Raw genomic sequence first — 17,396 nt, 5'->3', positions numbered from 1 at the left:
GCATTCTGTGAGCAATAGGAGGTAAGTGCCGTTACTTACCTCCTCTCTGGCATCCCGTGCCATCTCTGCTGGGTCCTGGATGTTGTCATGGTGACCCAATGTTATCATGACAACATCCGGGTCACCAAGAGGCAAGAAGTTACTTGCGCAACCAAAGTAACTTCTGCATGCAGTGCTGACAGGCTGTATATAGCATAGAGATGCTGCTGCATCTCCATGCTATATAAGTGATCAGGCTGCAAAAAGTTATAGCCCCATAGTGGGCATAGTGAACAAGTAGAAAAAGTGTCAGAAAGTGAAAAAAAAAACTGCAAAAATATAAAAAAAATGAAAAGAAAATTCACCAAAAATAAAAATATACTGTACCCATAAATAAATATTATTATGGAAAAAAAAAATAGACCAATAAAAGTACACATATTTAGCATCGCCACGTCTGAAACGACCTGACCTATAAAACTGTCCCACTAGTTAACCCCTTTTGGGAACACGGTAAAAAATAAAAATAAAAAACAGAGCAAAAAACGCTGCTTTATCATCATACTGCCAAACAAAAAATGGAATAAAACGCGATGAAAAAGACGAACGTAAATAAAAATGGTACCACTTAAAATGTCATCTTGTCCCGCAAAAGCAAGCCGCCATACAGCTCCATCAGCCGAAAAGTAAAAAAGTTATAGCTCTTTTTTGTAAAGCGATACAATTTTTTTTTCTATAAAACAGTTTTTATTGTGTAAAAGTGCAAAACATAAAAAAACAATATAAATGTTGTATCACTGTAAACGTACTGACCCGAAGAATAAAGCTGCCTTATCAATTTTACCACACGTGGAACGGCATGAAAAAAAAAAAAAAAACAATTCCTGAACTGTTGGTTTTTGTTTATTCTGCCTCCCAAAAATCGGAATAGAAAGCGATCAAAAAATGTTACGTGCCTGAAAATGATACCAATAAAAACGTCAACTTGTCCCGCAAAAAATAAGCCATCACATGACTCTATCGGCCGAAATATGGAAAAATTATAGCTCTCAAAATATAGCGATGCAAAAACTAGTCTTTGCAAAAAAAAGCGTCTTTTAGTGTGTGACAGCTGTCAGTTATAAAAACCCAATATGAATCTGGCATTGCTGCAATCGCACCGACCCGAAAGAATAAAGTCGCTTAATCACTTATACCGCACGGTGTAAAAAAGAAATTCTAGGGTTAGGGTTGTGCTAGGGTTAGGGTTGTGCTAGGGTTAGGGTTGTGCTAGGGTTAAGGTTAGAGTTGTGCTAGGATTAGGGTTAGGGTTGTGCTAGGGTTAGGGTTGTGCAAGGTTTAGGGTTGTGTTAGGTTGTGCTAGGGTTAGGGTTGTGCTAGGGTTTGTATTTTTTCAAAAGTAAAGAAAAAAAAATTATGACGATATGGCGACCAGTGTTAAACTCATGTGCTCGCTATTTGAGTTTGCATCGGGGGTTCGGGTATGCACCGAGTATCATGGATGCTCGAGTGACATTCTCGAGTCTCCACCCCATATGCTTCGTGGCCAAAAAAGTTGCATGGATTCCCTGCCATGCACGAGCGATCCCAGCATGTTTTTTTTGGGTGTCTAACAACCATGAAACATGCGGGACGGGGACTCGAGCATGTCACTTGAGCATGTCACTCGAGCAACCATGATACTTGGTGCATACCCGAGTACCCGATGCAAACTCAAGTAGCGAGCACTTGCGCTCAAGACTAATGACAACTTATTCAATATGATGACCTAATGTTATCAAATTCTGTGCCGTAACTCTGGGTTAAAAATGTTCACTATACCCCTTGATAAAATCCTTGAGGGGTCTAGTTTCCAAAATGGGGTCACTTATGGGGGGTTTTCACTATTTAGGCGCATAAGGGGCTCTCCAAATGCGACATGGCGTCCGCTCTCAATTCCAGCCATTTTTGCATGCTCCTTCCGTTCTGAACACTGCCGTGCACTCAGACAGTGGTTTTCTCCCACATATGGGGTATCAGCATACTCAGTAGAAATTGCAAAAAAGTTTTTGGGGTCCATTTTTTCCTCTTACTCTTGTGAAAATAAAAAATTTGGGGCTAAAACATAATTTTTATGGAAAAAGTTCAATCTTTTTACTTTCACGGCTCCATATTATAAACTTCTGTGAAGCACCTGGGGGTTCAAGTTGCTCACCACTAGTGTTGAGCATTCTGATATTGAAATATCGGGTATTGGCCGATATTCGCGGTATCGGAATTCCGATACTTAATTCCGATACTTTTGCAATATCGTATACCGGAATCGGAAGTTCCCATAATGCAATGAGCCATTTTCATTTTATTCAGCCAATGAGGATCCTAAGAAGTGTGGGCACATCCTGTTAGGCATGTAGGCATCTTAACTAATGGCATGGCTGTGATTGGCTGCTGAAATGATGTCATGATGCACTATAAAAGCCGCCGCCGCCATTTTGAGTTCACTCTGCTGTGAATTCAGTTAGGGATAGGACGCTATTGTTCTGAGGGACAGTTTTAGCTACCTATTTGGTCTATTCTGCTTTACCCAAGCTACTTTATAAATCGCTGTGCCTTGCAGCGCTAGTGCACAGTTCTCTGTGCTGTTCACCGCTTTCTGCAAGGTGTGTGTGTGTGAGTGCAGCTCACCCTGTAGTGTGTGCTTCAACCACGTCTGGTTGTAGTGCACTCAGTGTGTGTCACTGCCTCATACATTGTCCTTTTTTGCCAATTCATAATTTTTCCTGATATCTCCTATTAGTGTGGTGGTTCGATCCGTATTCAGCTAAATTTGTTCCAAACACACTATATAGGAGTAGATAGAGAAATTTTTTTGGTCTTGCAGCGCTAGTGCAAAGTGCTCTGCATCTGTACTGTTCACCGCTGTCTGCAAGGTCTGTGTGTATGAGTGCAGCTCACCCTGTAGTGTGCACTTCAGCCACGTCTTGTTGTAGTGCACTCAATGTGTCTCACTGCCTCATACATTGTCCTTTTTTGCCAATTCTTAATTTTTCCTGATATCTCCTATTAGTGTGGTGGTTCCATCCGTATTCAGCTAAATTGGTTCCAAACACACTATATAGGAGTAGACAGAGACATTTTTTTGTTCTTGCAGCGCTAGTGCACAGTGCTCTCCATCTGCACTGTTCACCGCTGTCTGCAAGGTCTGTGTGTGTGAGTGCAGCTCACCCTGTAGTGTGTGCTTCAGCCACGTCTGGTTGCAGTGCACTCAGTGTGTGGTTCCATCCGTATTCAGCTAAATTGGTTCCAAACACACTATATAGGAGTAGTTAGAGGAGCCTTTCTGCAGCATTGGGCCCTGCAGCCCCAGCCAGATTAGTATTAGCCTATTTTTTGTAGCCTCATCTATTGCATTGTAGGTTACCTTCCTACATTGTAATAGCTACAAAAAGTTTGTGATACTATCGGTATTACATCTTTAGGCACATCCAGTGTCTTTTTGTGACAAAAAAAACCTAAATAAAGTTCACCAAACACTCCACTTTACAGTTGTGTAGGCCACATTAGCTCATATTAAAGTCTAGTCCACACTTTATAAAATTAGTGTTTCTTATACCTGTTAGCAGCTGTTCAGGAATAAGCACACTAAGCCCTTAGTACTTTTCTGCCTATCTTTATCAGTCTACCAAGATGAAGAAGGCAGGGAGTAAGGCATGTGGTCGTGGGCGTGGGCGTGGGCGTGGAGTTTCTGCAGGGAGAGGACGTGAGGATTCTGTGCCTGCAGGGAGAGGACGTGGGGATTCTGTGCCTGCTGCGGGCACCAGTGACTCAGCATCCCCCAGTTTTACCAGGGAACAGTCCTTTATGCGCAGCTTTGTAGGAGCTAGCCGTACCCCACTGCTGCGGGAGGACCAAATTGAAGCCGTTGTCGGATGGATGGCAGCTAATGCATCGACTTCAATTAGTTCCAGATCCTCTCAGGTCCTGAGCACTAAAGAGCACTCATCTGTCTCTTCACCACCTGCCAAATTGCCCAGGCAGTCAGAGAGCCCTGGACAGGAGCCATCTCTATTTCTGTTCTCTGAATCTCTTGGCTTGGAAAGAGGGGGCCAGCCAAGCAGAATTCGAGAATTTGAAGAAGAGGTAGTATGCAGTGATGCGCAACCGTTTTGTCTCTCTGAATCTGAAGAGGCGGGTGGGCCAGTGCCTATGGTCAGCAGCACACCTCAGTATGCATCTGATGATGAGACTCAGGTGCCACTTTCTGGTGCGTACTGTGCTGTCGAGACTACCCAGGAGAAGCAGTTGTTTGAAGAGGGTGGTGTAGATGATGAGGTCCTTGACCCATCATGGCGTGAGGGACAGGAAGGTGGTGGGAGCAGCTCTGAGGAAGAGATTCCCCGAACAGCCCAAAAAGGAGGGAGAGGGAGGGGGCAGACTTGGTTGCCTGTAGCCTCCACTTCGGCACCCATTAGGAGCATGGCTCTTCCAAAATCCAAAGCGGGCGCTGCCAAGACTTGCAGTGCCTGGTCCTTTTTTGACACAGTTGCAGATGACATTTGCTTTGTCAAATGCAAGCTGTGTAATCAGAAGGTGAAAAGAGGGAAATGTGTCAGCAACCTCAATACCACAAATATGTGGAAACATGTGTGGACCAAGCACGTGGTGGAGTTCCAAAAACACACTGAAGACATAGGCCAACCTACAGCGCCACCTACCACCTCTTCAGCTCGTGTTGTAGCCTCTTCCTCCAGCTCACACCCAGCTGGTTCGGCTTCCTCACAGGATCGCCATGGAAGAATCTCTGGCACTGTTGTACAGAGACACAGTGTAATTCCACCCACAGCACCACTTTCCCAGTCATCCTCACACTCCCAGGCCAGTCTACAGCCATCGTTAGCACAGGCATGGGAGAAAAGGCGCCCATACTCGGCAAACCACCCCCGAGCACAGGCTCTGAATGCTGGCATTGCTAAACTACTGGCCCTTCAAATGCTATCATTCAGGCTGGTGGAGACTGACACATTCCGTAACTTTATGGCATTGGCAGTCCCACAATACAATGTGCCCAGCCGCTTTTATTTCAGCAGGCAAGCAGTCCCTGCCCTTCAACATCATGTGGAGGGAAAAATTAAACATGCGCTACAAAACGCCGTCAGTAGCAAGGTCCACCTGACCACCGATGCATGGACCAGTAAGCATGGACAGGGATGATACCTTTCCCTCACTGCCCATTGGGTAAATGTTGTGGAGCCGGGTACAGATCTTGCGAGTGGCGCTGTACATGTTCTGCCAACTCCAAGGATTGCAGGAATCCAGTCTGTACACATTGACTCCTCCTCATACTCCAGTTCCTCTGAATCAGCGCTGCAGGAGCCGTCACGGTCTACCTCCACATCGACCCTTGAACGGTTACCTGTTATGATGACCGATATGAGCACAGCCGTGGCCAAACGTCAACAGGCCATATTAAAATTAATTTATTTGGGGAATCGAAGCCACACAGCGCAAGAGCTCTGGAATGCCATCAAGCAGCAGAGCAACGTGTGGTTTGTGCCAGCGAATCTCCAGCCAGGCATGGTAGTGTGTGACAATGGCCGAAATCTGGTGGCAGCTCTGGGCCTAGGCAACCTCACTCACATCCCATGTCTGGCACATGTGCTCAACTTGGTCGTGCAGAGTTTTTTGAGGGACTATCCGGATCTTGATGCACTGCTTCACAAGGTCCGCATAGAGTGCGCTCACTTGCGGCGTTCCAGCAACGCAAGATCACGCATTGCAGCTCTGCAGCGCCGATTACGTCTTCCGGAACATCGCATCATATGTGACCTACCCACCAGGTGGAATTCAACATTACATATGTTGGAGAAGTTGTGTGAGCAGCAGGCAGCAGTAATGGAGTACCAGCTGCAGCAGGCGCAAACAAGTCGCAGTGCGCGCCGTTCACACTTCACCACCACTGAGTGGGCCTCTATGAAGGACATTTGCCACGTTTTGCGTGCCTTCGATTATTCCACACGGATGGCGAGTGCAGATGATGCACTAGTCAGCATGACTATCCCCCTTATCTGCCTGCTTGAAAAAACACTGCAAGCACTAAGGGACGAGGTTTTGGAAGAGGTGGAGGATGAGGAGTCACAAATGCCATCTGCTTCTCTACAGTCTGCGCAACGTGGTTCCTCACAAAGGCCTAGGCAGGGGAAAATTGTGAGGAGGATGAGGAGGAGTCAATGGATGAGGAAGACATCTGTCCAGAGGAGGGAGGTACACAATGCTCTAGTAGTCAGTATCTAGAGCGAGGGTGGGGTCATGAAGAGCAGGCTGAGATCACGCCTCAAGCAGGGGACAGCGTTTCTTGGCCAGTTGGCAGTCGGCAGCACATGGTTGATTTCATGATGCAGTTCCTGAGAAACGACCGCCGCATTGCCCACATTCTCAACACGGCTGATTATTTGGTGTCCACCCTCCTAGATCCTCGCTACCGGGACAACTTACAAAGCCTCATAACACCGTTGAACCGGGAACGTAAAATGCGGGAGTACCAAGACGCACTGGTGCATTCCGTCATGTTCTCCATTCCAACCGAGAGCAGTGCTGCTAGTGCTTTACAAAGCAGCTCAGTGCGTCGAGGCAGTGGACGAAGCTCTGCACAAAGAGGGAGCAGAAGCAGCGCCTCAGCACAAGGCAAGACCAGTATGGCCAAAATGTGGCAAAGTTTTGTGTCCCCGCCGCCACAAATGTCTACACCATCACAGACGGCTCCAGTCAGCAGGAGGCAACGTTTCCGTCAGATGGTGACAGACTACATGTCTTGCCCTCTTAGTGTACTCCCAGACGGCTCTTCTCCCTTCAAGTTTTGGGTCTGTAAGCTGGATACATGGCCAGAGCTTAGTCAGTATGCATTGGAGGTGCTAGCTTGCCCTGCTGCTAGTGTATTATCGGAACGCGTCTTTAGTGCCGCAGGTGGTGTACTAACAGACCGTCGCATGCGACTATCCTCCGATAACGTTGACCGGCTTACTTTTCTCAAAATGAACAAGGCCTGGATCTCTCATGAATTTGCCAGTCCTCTTCCAGAATAAATAATTGGTTGGCAACAGTATCCAGGTCTCCTGTTGTGTTCATGTTTCTACCACCTGAACTGTAATCCCTGAGCTCCAACACCGCCAGTTGGCGCTCGGAAGTGCCGTCTGCACAGTCAACACTTGCTGTCGTGTTATTGGGGTTCAGTAACGTCAGCTGTTCCCCTGCTGTGCGGACGGCAATTTCTCCTGCTCTGTCCACATTCTCACTACTACAGATTTTAAAGTTGCTCCAATTACACCTCTGGCTCCTCTGTTTTCAGTATTATCCCTGAGCTAGAACACCGCCAGTTGGCGCTCGGAAGTGCCGTCTGCACAGTCGACACTTGCTGCCGTGTTATTGGGGTCCAGTAATGTCAGCTGTTTCCCTGCTGTGAAGACGGCAATTTCTCCTGCTCTGTCCACATTCTCACTACTACAGATTTTAAAGTTGCTCCAATTACACCTCTGGCTCCTCTGTTTTCAGTATTATCCCTGAGCTCCAACACCGCCAGTTGGCGCTCGGAAGTGCCGTCTGCAAAGTCAACACTTGCTGCCGTGTTATTGGGGTTCAGTAACGTCAGCTGTTCCCCTGCTGTGCGGATGGCAATTTCTCCTGCTCTGTCCACATTCTCACTACTACAGATTTTAAAGTTGCTCCAATTACACCTCTGGTTCCTCTGTTTTTAGTATTTACCCTGGGCTCCAATACCGCTAGTTGCTGCTCAGAAGTGCCGTCTGCGCAGTCAACGCTTGCTCCAGTGTTATTGGGGTTCAGTAACGTCAGCTGTTCCCCAGCTGTGTGTCCGGCAAATTCTCCTGCTTTGTCCACATCCACTGTACTACTGATTTAAAACTTGCTCCAATTACAACTCTGGCTCCTCTGTTTTTAGTATTTACCCTGGACTCTAATACCGCTAGTTGCTGCTCAGAAGTGCCGTCTGCACAGTCAACGCTTGCTCCAGTTTTATTGGGGTTCAGTAACGTCAGCTGTTCCCCAGTTGTGTGTCCGGCAAATTCTCCTGCTTTGTCCACATCCACTATACTACTGATTTAAAATTTGCTCCAATTACACCTCTGGAACCTCTGTTTTTAGTATTTACCCTGGGCTCCAATACCGCTAGTTGCTGCTCAGAAGTGCCGTCTGCACAGTCAACGCTTGCTCCAGTGTTATTGGGGTTCAGTAACGTCAGCTGTTCCCCAGCTGTGTGTCCGGCAAATTCTCCTGCTTTGTCCACATCCACTGTACTACTGATTTAAAACTTGCTCCAATTACACCTCTGCCTCCTCTGTTTTTAGTATTTACCCTGGGCTCCAATACCGCTAGTTGCTGCTCAGAAGTGCCATCTGCACAGTCAACGCTTGCTCCAGTGTTATTGGGGTTCAGTAACGTCAGCTGTTCCCCAGCTGTGTGTCCGGCAAATTCTCCTGCTTTGTCCACATCCACTGTACTACTGATTTAAAACTTGCTCCAATTACACCTCTGGCTCCTCTGTTTTTAGTATTTACCCTGGGCTCCAATACCGCTAGTTGCTGCTCAGAAGTGCCGTCTGCACAGTCAACGCTTGCTCCTGTGTTATTGGGGTTCAGTAACGTCAGCTGTTCGCCAGCTGTGTGTCCGGCAAATTCTCCTGCTTTGTCCACATCCACTGTACTACTGATTTAAAACTTGCTCCAATTACACCTCTGGCTCCTCTGTTTTTAGTATTTACCCTGGGCTCCAATACCGCTAGTTGCTGCTCAGAAGTGCCGTCTGCACAGTCAACGCTTGCTCCAGTGTTATTGGGGTTCAGTAACGTCAGCTGTTCCCCAGCTGTGTGTTTGGCAAATTCTCCTGCTCTGTCCACATTCACACTACTACAGATTTTAAAGTTGCTCCAATTACGCCTCTGGCTCCACTCTGTTTTTAGTATTTACTCTGGGTTCCCGCAACGCCAGCTGTTTCCTAGCAGTATCTTTGGCACGGGTACTCCCTCCTGCCCAGCCTGGTTCCAGCACGCCAGCTGTTTCCGGGTAGTGTCAACGTCACTTTGCCTCCAATGCGTTGTCCTGTCGTGTTGCGGTCGGGTTAGCCGACTCTATGGTGCCTGCAGTTTATGTAACTCCTATGTGGGCTGCGGGATCTGGCAATGAAGGCTGGTTCCATAGTGCCAATATTACAAGCACCCCCTGTAGGACTGTGGGCTTTTGTAACTGCGACCGGCTCGCGGCCTTGAAACTTTTTTTTACATGGGTACCTTCTGCTACCCATCCGGGTTCCAGTACCGTCAGATGGTTCTCGGCAGTGCCTTTGGATTAGGTGCCTCCTTCTTGGTATCCAAGTTCCACCAACGTCTGCTGGTCCTTGGTAGTGCTTTCTGGCACAGGTACCTCCTGCTTAGTAACCGAGTTCCAGTACCGTCAGCTGGTCCTCGGTAGTTCCATTGGCTCTTGTACCTTCTGCTACCCATCCGGGTTCCAGTACCGTCAGCTGGTCCTCGGTAGTTCCTCAGCCTTCTTGTACCTTCTGCTACATTTCCAAGTTCAAGCTTTTTGAAATGGTTCTTGGTAATCACTCTGGATCTCCCTGACGAGGACCCTGAAGACGAGGACCCTGAAGACCAACCCGAAGAAGACGGGGACCCCGAAGACGACGACCCTGAAGACGAGGACCCTGAAGACCACCCCGAAGAAGACGAGGACCCTGAAGACCACCCCGAAGAAGACGAGGACCCTGAAGACCACCCCGAAGAAGACGAGGACCCCGAAGACGAGGACCCAGAAGACCAACCCGAAGAAGACGAGGACCCCGAAGACGACGACCCCCGAAGACGACGACCCTGAAGACCACCCCGAAGAAGACCAAGAAGATGACCCTGAAGAAGTTGACCAAGAGGACAAAGAAGAGAAGACAAGCACCAAGATACAGAAGAACAAGAGACAGAAAACCAAGAAGCAGAAATACAAGAAGCTGCAGAACAAAAAGCGGAAGAACATTAAGCATAAGACTAAAAATCAGAGCAAAAGATAATATCTAAATTATAAGCAGAAGATGACTAAGCAGTGTATGGGGGTGAGTCCGTTCCTCCTCGTGGTGCCCCTGGAAAAGGCCTGCTGCTGCAGGCCAAACTGAACGCGGACAAATCCTGCTGTAAATCTTTTGTGACGGGCAGAACGAAAGGTGTAATGTCCAACCTTTTATAGATAACAACTACAGGAATGCCTGTCACAAATAAGAATATGATGAAGAAGAAGAATATGAAGAAGATGAAGAAGTAGAATATGAAGAATGTAAAAAAAAAGAATAATACGAAGAAGGTGAAGAAGAAGAAGATGAAGAAGGTGAAGAAGAAGTGGATGAAAAAGATGCTGAGGATGATGAAGGAGAAAGTGTGGGAGAAGTAAAAAAGAAGGTGAAGAGCATGGAAGTAGTGAGACATAAATATCTGACAAAATATAAAAATACTTAACATAGTCAATATTTCCGTAACTCAGAACGTCTTAAAAAAAATATTAATTCCTGCTATTCCATTTGATTGGGCTAAACCTCTATGCCTTTATTGTCTCCCACACCTCCCCCAATACATTCTACATTATTCTTAGTTGTTTTCCTTCATGTAGAATTAACCTACAAGGAAAGAAAGGGTTTATTTTCATTCTGATATTTCTGTCCCATTGACTTGCATTGGTTTCCGGTATCGGAATCGGCGATATCCGATACTTTTTCGGTATCGGTCCGATCCAATCCGATCCGATATTTCCCGATTTCGGAAGGTATCGCTCAACACTACTCACCACACATCTAGATAAGTTCCGTGAGGGGTCTAGTTTCCAAAATGGTGTCACTTGTGGGGGGTTTCCACTGTTTAGGCACATTAGTGGCTCTCCAAACGCGACATGGTGACCGCTAATTATTCAAGCAAGTTTTACATTCAAAAAGTCAAATGGCGCTCCTTCCCTTCCGAACCCTGCAGTGCACCCAAACAGTGGTTTCTCTCCACATATTGGGTATTGGCGTGCTCAGAACAAATTGCTCAACAAATTTTGTGGTCCATTTTTTCCAGTTACCCTTGCAAAAATAAAAAAAAATGGGGTCTAAAGTAACATTTTTGTGAAAAAAGTAAAATGTTCATTTTTTTCTTCCACATTCCAAAAATTCCTGTGAAGCACTCAGAGGGTTAATAAACTTCTTCAATGTGGTTTTGAGAACCTTGAGGGGTGCAGTTTTAAGAATGGTGTCACTTTTGGGTATTTTCTGTCATAAGGGTCCCTCAAAATCACTTCAAATGTGATGTGGTCCCTAAAAAAATGGTTTTGTAAATTTTGTTGGAAAAATGAGAAATCGCTGGTCAACTTTTAACCCTTATAACTTCCTAACAAAAAAAATTGATTTCCAAAATTGTGCTGATGCAAACTAGACATGTGGGAAATGTTATTTATTAACTATTTTGTGTGACATATCTCTCTGATTTAAGGGCATGAAAATTCGAAGTTTGAAAATTGCAAAATTTTCAAAATTTTCTCCAAATTTCCTTATTTTCACAAATAAATGCAAGTGATATCGAAGACATTTTATCACTATCATGAACTACAATATGTCATGAAAAGACAATCTCAGAATCAGGGGGATCCGTTGAAGCATTCCAGAGTTATTACCTCATAAAGTGACCGTGGTCAGAATTGTAAAAATTGGCCTGGTCGTTAACGTGCAAACCACCCTCGGGGGTAAAGGGGTTAAAACCATGGATCGCTAAAGTGAATCTTGACATCTATTAAAGCTACATTGTGCTATGATAGTAGAATATCTGAGAGTACAACGCATCCTTCATGGCCCCAGATTTCCTTTAAGAACAATCCGGAGTTTTGTCACACATTTGAACAGATTTTGAACAAGTGTTCTTTTGATCTAATGGTCATTACAGTTGGCCATTTACAGAAATCTATTCAACCAAATTAAAGTTTGATTCAATCGTCTTAATAGGAAACATGATATTGCCAGCTTCATATGATAGATATGATTATACACTCATTTTGCCATAAGCATAATTTTTTGTCCATTTCCCTTTTTTTTCTACAGAATCATGAGAGAATGGTAATGGTCATGTCATCCTATTTCACAAGTGTAGTTCACTTCTAAAATCCTTACATCTTTTCTAGTTATACTTTCTCATCCATCATGATTGTCCTTGCTACCTGTGTTCTATTTTTCCTGTTTACTTTTAAATTTACCTTTCACAGTTGGTTATGATTTTCCTGTATATACTTTTCTCATATTTAGTTATACTTTTCTTATAATTCCTCTATATCTTTTCCCTTCACCCTTCATCCTTTTTTTTTTATTTTTTTTTTTTACTTTCTTTACTTCTCTACACTTCATACTATGTGCCATACACATCATTGTATTACCAGATATTCCAGAACTCTAATGTTTAGCGCCATCTAGGGGCACTTCCATATATCCTTGATACTCTTTAAGCTTACCGAAGTCCTCTTCCAACATTGTGCATGCGCTAGTTCCCTGACAGGTCAGCACAGTCCATCACACTACACACACCCCTGTCTCTCCAACTCGATATCATACGCCGAGATTTGGCACATTCGCCAGGCGGCACGGTAAATTACCCATATTATGGTTGTCCCTCCAGCGCCCTGTACTACGTGATTAGATTTGCTTATTACTCAGCGCAATCATATATCCCAGGACATTTCCACGTTATAGCAATTCAGTAAGTTTTATTTTTGCTTTTTATTGTTTTCATTTACTTGTATTTTATTTTAGGGTTTGGGTACTATCTCCACTTGTTCTCCCACCAGACTATGGAGGATGGATCTCTTTTTCCCTACTATAATTGATGTTTTCTTCCTTGGTTTCTTTTCATTTTGTTCTATCCATGATGCCTTTACCGAGCCAGAAGAGGGAAGCTATATACCAATATAGAATTCACTATTGTTGGAGACTTGCATTGCATTCTATATTAGTAACACAATTCTATCAGACTTTCTTTTCTCACTATTTCACATGGTTCCATATCTCAATATCTCAATTTCTGCAGGCATTCTTTCATTATATATTACCAGAATGGTCCAGATAGATTGAATTAAGTCTTTGAGTTAATTCTGTTTTCTTTATATTAAATCATTTGCCCTTTTACAATTTAGATAGATGATAATGTGTGTTTTCTTTTTCTTTGTAATCATAAGACACATTGACAGGAAGTGTAATCTGAGTCAAATGCTTTTGTAAAATTATCTTGTGTATAAATGTTGTACTTGCTTTTCTGTATATATATACATATATATATATATATATATATAAATAAATACACACACACACACACACATATGTGATTATATTATTATATTCTCTTATATTTGTGCCAAACAGTGTTTGGTGAAGGCCCATGTCTTGGGGCTGAAACGTTACTGACTTATTTGGATTGCCAAAATAAAAAATTCCACTGCACATTTTGGAGTGCCAAGTATTTTATAATATCTCCACTTTTGTCAGAAAGTCAAGGGAATATTTCCAAGATTTAAAAGTTCACCAGGGTAAGAATAGAAAGAGGCACATAAACAGTCTCTGTTTGCAATCTCATTGAATCTTACTTTAGTGTGCACACAACCAGGATTTCTGAGCTTTTAGGGTTGATCAATACAAGCTAGAAGAACTGAGCGAACATGTCAAGGACAGTAGGACAATGGAGAATGATAGAAGAAAGAAGCTGGGGAATAGGGGAAATAATAGTTGAACAGTCATTAACATGAACACTTGATATTTATCAATTTCCTATTCTCTTGTGATGCCTTTGATTGGTCAGACATTATATCCACTTCTTAAGAGACTGCTCAGAAACTGACCTGGCATCAAAGGGCTTTTGATTTCTTATACACCTTCTAATTTGTATGGGAGAAATGCTTAAAGATAAAGCTGCACGTATAAATATTTATTCAGAACAGTACAGCAGTTTTCAGAAACAAGTCTCTGTGCATTTAATGAAAAATCTCTTTCCATCATCTTCATGACTTAGAAAATAGTTTGTATACAGCATACTGTTTGCAGCCAGAGTTGCAAATTTACATAATAATAAACTTTGGGAGCACAGAGCTACTTGTTGCTTGTCTGAGAGGCTTTCTGAAAGCAAGTTACAACTTGCTAGCTGCACAGCTCAACTCTTTGGGGACTCATCCTAACTAGTTCCCAATCACTGCTTGAGATTTTTAAATAATTTGAAGCAAAATGAAGAGCGTATTTGCCATCCGGGCTGATCTAATTTATTATCGCTTTATGTACGCTTCAAAAACAATGCTCCGTCTTGGAATTATATTGAGACACAAAGTAAGAATGATAGATAGGATGAAAAGCTCACTACGTGTATGAATACATAAATCAACAACATGTTTATGGCTGGAAAAAAAGTATATTTCTGCTAGTCTGTGATTAATATAACATTTGTTCTGATTTATTCTTTTGTGTGATGCATTTTATTGCTTTGTTCTGGTGTTCGGTAAAGTCAGTCTAATTTATCCAAGAATAACCACTCCCTTGTGTCACTTGTGTCACTTAATATTCATCATTTTCAACAATACCCTTTGTGTGAGGTGTTATTAGGTACACTTAGTTATCGAACTCTGACTAAGGAGATTGTCCCTGCAGACAAAGTAAATATATGGCTTGGAAGTTCAAGAATACCTATTAGAACATGAATTTTAAAACCGGCAACATAATTATTGAAAGCATAGTTATTACAGTGGTCCCTATGCCACAACCATAGTGAAATGACACATAAAAGTCTGGGGACATGTAACAAATTTTACATCAGAGCCCAGGAGCTTTTAGCTATGGCCCCAAATAAATCAAAGCTTTTACACCTAAAAAGTAGAATAAAAGCTTTGAAAGAATGCAAAATTTTGGTGCAACTCTAAATTGTGTCCAAATTTTGAAACTTTTGGCATTTCCATCACAGTTTCTCCCAGCTTTGCACAAATTGGTAAAGCTGGGCCAGGAGCTTCTAAAGCATGATGCCACAGTTTGTCTAATTAATGTCTATATGTCTTTGACTGGAGAGAGATTTCTGATGCAGCATACAGAAGCGCATGCCACAATTCAGATGTTCCAGATTCATGAAAAGGTGTACATGACGCGCCCCTGGTCCTGCTGTGTCACGCAGCGTCTCGCGCACGGGGGCTTACCCGGAACCGGATCAGATGAGGGTTGTAGTCTCCGAGTGGCGGGGACCCGGTCCGTGCCCAGGGAGTCAAACTCAGTGTGTGGCAGTCTTGATAGGTGTTATTTGAGTGTCGACTACGCCACCCGTTGATTTGCAGCTATGGAGCTGCCGCTGCAGGGCAGACCGCTGAGGCCGGTGTAGAAATGTGCAGCGTGATAGTATAACCCCCAACGGGAGGGGTATGGCCTCAGGGCAGCCGACGTGGAAGATGGGGGTAGCAGGAACCACTCAGAGACGGTGCGGTGTAATTCAGGGTCTTTACTGGTAACAACGATAGACCCTCCCGGAGTACTTGCTAGCGAACGGGGCCTGGTCAGTCCTTGAGCAGATGGGATCTCCCCTGGCCAGGCGGAGTTGTAGGCCTCCCAAACTGACTGTACTCTTCTGGCTACCTTGCTAGAAGCGGATATAAGTAGCCCACGTCCCTGAGTGTGCCGTGTGGTGCTCACCCGTATGGCCGGTGACTCGGGGCCTTCTAATGGCTTCCGCTCCACGATGGCGGTGCTGGTCCCACGCGTGTGACCTTGCCTTCGGGTTTCTGGGCCTGAGGACCTGAAATCCCCTGCCGGTCGGCTTCTGCTGCTGGGTAAGAGTTAGTCCCCACAGCCTCGGACGCCGGGTCCGGTAAGAAAGCTTCTCAGTCAGGACGAGCTCTGCAGCTGCCAGCCCCTGACTCGTAGTAGTATTGCTCCCACTGAGCTTCTGCTGTTTCTTCCTATGACTGTTTCTCGTCTCTACTCTCCTTGACTCCTAACCCTGCCTCAGCCCCGGGTTTATATAGGGGAAGTTCTTCCCCTCCCAAGACTGGGCAGGAGGTGTGGCATGCACAGGATCCCTGACCAAAGGACCTCCCACCTGCTCTCAGACATAACATTACATTACTGTGGAAACCAGACCCCTGGGGTGCCACATACACCTTTTCATGAAACAACAGCATCTGACTCCACCACACCTCATCAAAACCAGTGAGAAAATCGTCAGTCTTGATGAATCGAGGCATATAACTTTATTTTATAGTAACTAGACATAGGGAATCGATTTTAAGGACTCAAGTCCATTAGCCAAGTCCATAGTCTGTGTCCACTGGATGGGAGATCTGCAAAGCTCCTTATCTCCTGGCTCATTTTTTGATTAGGTGGGCTGTAATTATGATGTTGTGTCAGCTCGGCTAATCAAAAGAAGATCCAGAAATTCTGAGAGGCAAGGCGTTTTGAAGGATTCCCATTCAGTGGTCAAATATTACTGACCTGGCAGATGGACTAGAGTCTTGCAAATCGATTTTTACCATCTATAATGGTAACAATTCACATTAAAGACGTTCCTCCTACTCTATCACTTGGATAGGCCATCACTTTATGCTCATTTGGAGTCCAACATCTGGGACCCTACTGATTCTGAGAATAAAGGAGTTGTTGCACTTATGTAGTACTGTATCTCAGTTCACTTGAATTGGGTCATCATTATATAGGGAAAACCTTTAAGGAGATGCAGTTTTGCATCCATTTTATTCTCAAGATTGTTGAAGGTCATAGAAGTGTTGGTATATTGTTTGCCTTAGAAAGCAGCACAGTACAATACTTATTCTGAATTTTACTGCTAAGAAGTATAAGACAGTTGATTAGGACATGTCCTTCAGCAATACAGTTCCAGATTATTAATGCCCCTTGGCCTCAAAGTGATAGACTGACCAATCACGAATGGCTTACCAATGAAATTTGTATGCTAACTAGTCGCATATTTCATCTAATTGCATGACCTGCCAACTGGCACAGGTAGTGGAATTGTCATTTAAATATGGTTCTACTTCAAAATGGTCTTGCAAAGGCAGCTATAAACCAAAAATGTTTTTAAAGTCATTCCAACCTGAACTACCACTGTACTCTGTTTACTTGTGGAGATACACATTTTGTAAAAGGGATATACCTATTTCAGACATTTATTGTATATCCACAGAATAGTTTTTACCTGTCTGCTAATTGTAAGTTCTACTTTAAGAAGCTTTAAGTATGTTCAGTATGAGGGTCCTAAGACAGATATCATGCTCAGAGAGAGAGAAAGGGTGGAAAAGAGGCTACACATGTCTATGGCTCATTCAAATATTTAGTAATTTTGTAAAAGATCGAGCAGACTCTCATTCATTTCATTTTCTGTCTGGATGTAGTTAAAGGGTTTG

At 44.1% G+C, this 17,396-nt stretch overlaps 1 protein-coding gene across 6 annotated transcripts in view; it reads right to left on the bottom strand.

Moving 5' to 3' along the window:
* Nucleotides 1–17,396, bottom strand: part of LAMA2 (laminin subunit alpha 2) — a 1,447,346-nt gene that overhangs the window by 434,968 nt on the left and 994,982 nt on the right. The gene's annotated exons all lie outside the window — the stretch shown is intronic.

Source organism: Phyllobates terribilis, unplaced genomic scaffold (genome assembly GCF_046119375.1).
Source record: "Phyllobates terribilis strain yellow unplaced genomic scaffold, ASM4611937v1 Scaffold_3__8_contigs__length_932513732, whole genome shotgun sequence".
Classification (NCBI taxonomy): Eukaryota; Metazoa; Chordata; class Amphibia; order Anura; family Dendrobatidae; genus Phyllobates; species Phyllobates terribilis.
This window is presented reverse-complemented; position numbering and strand designations above follow the sequence as displayed.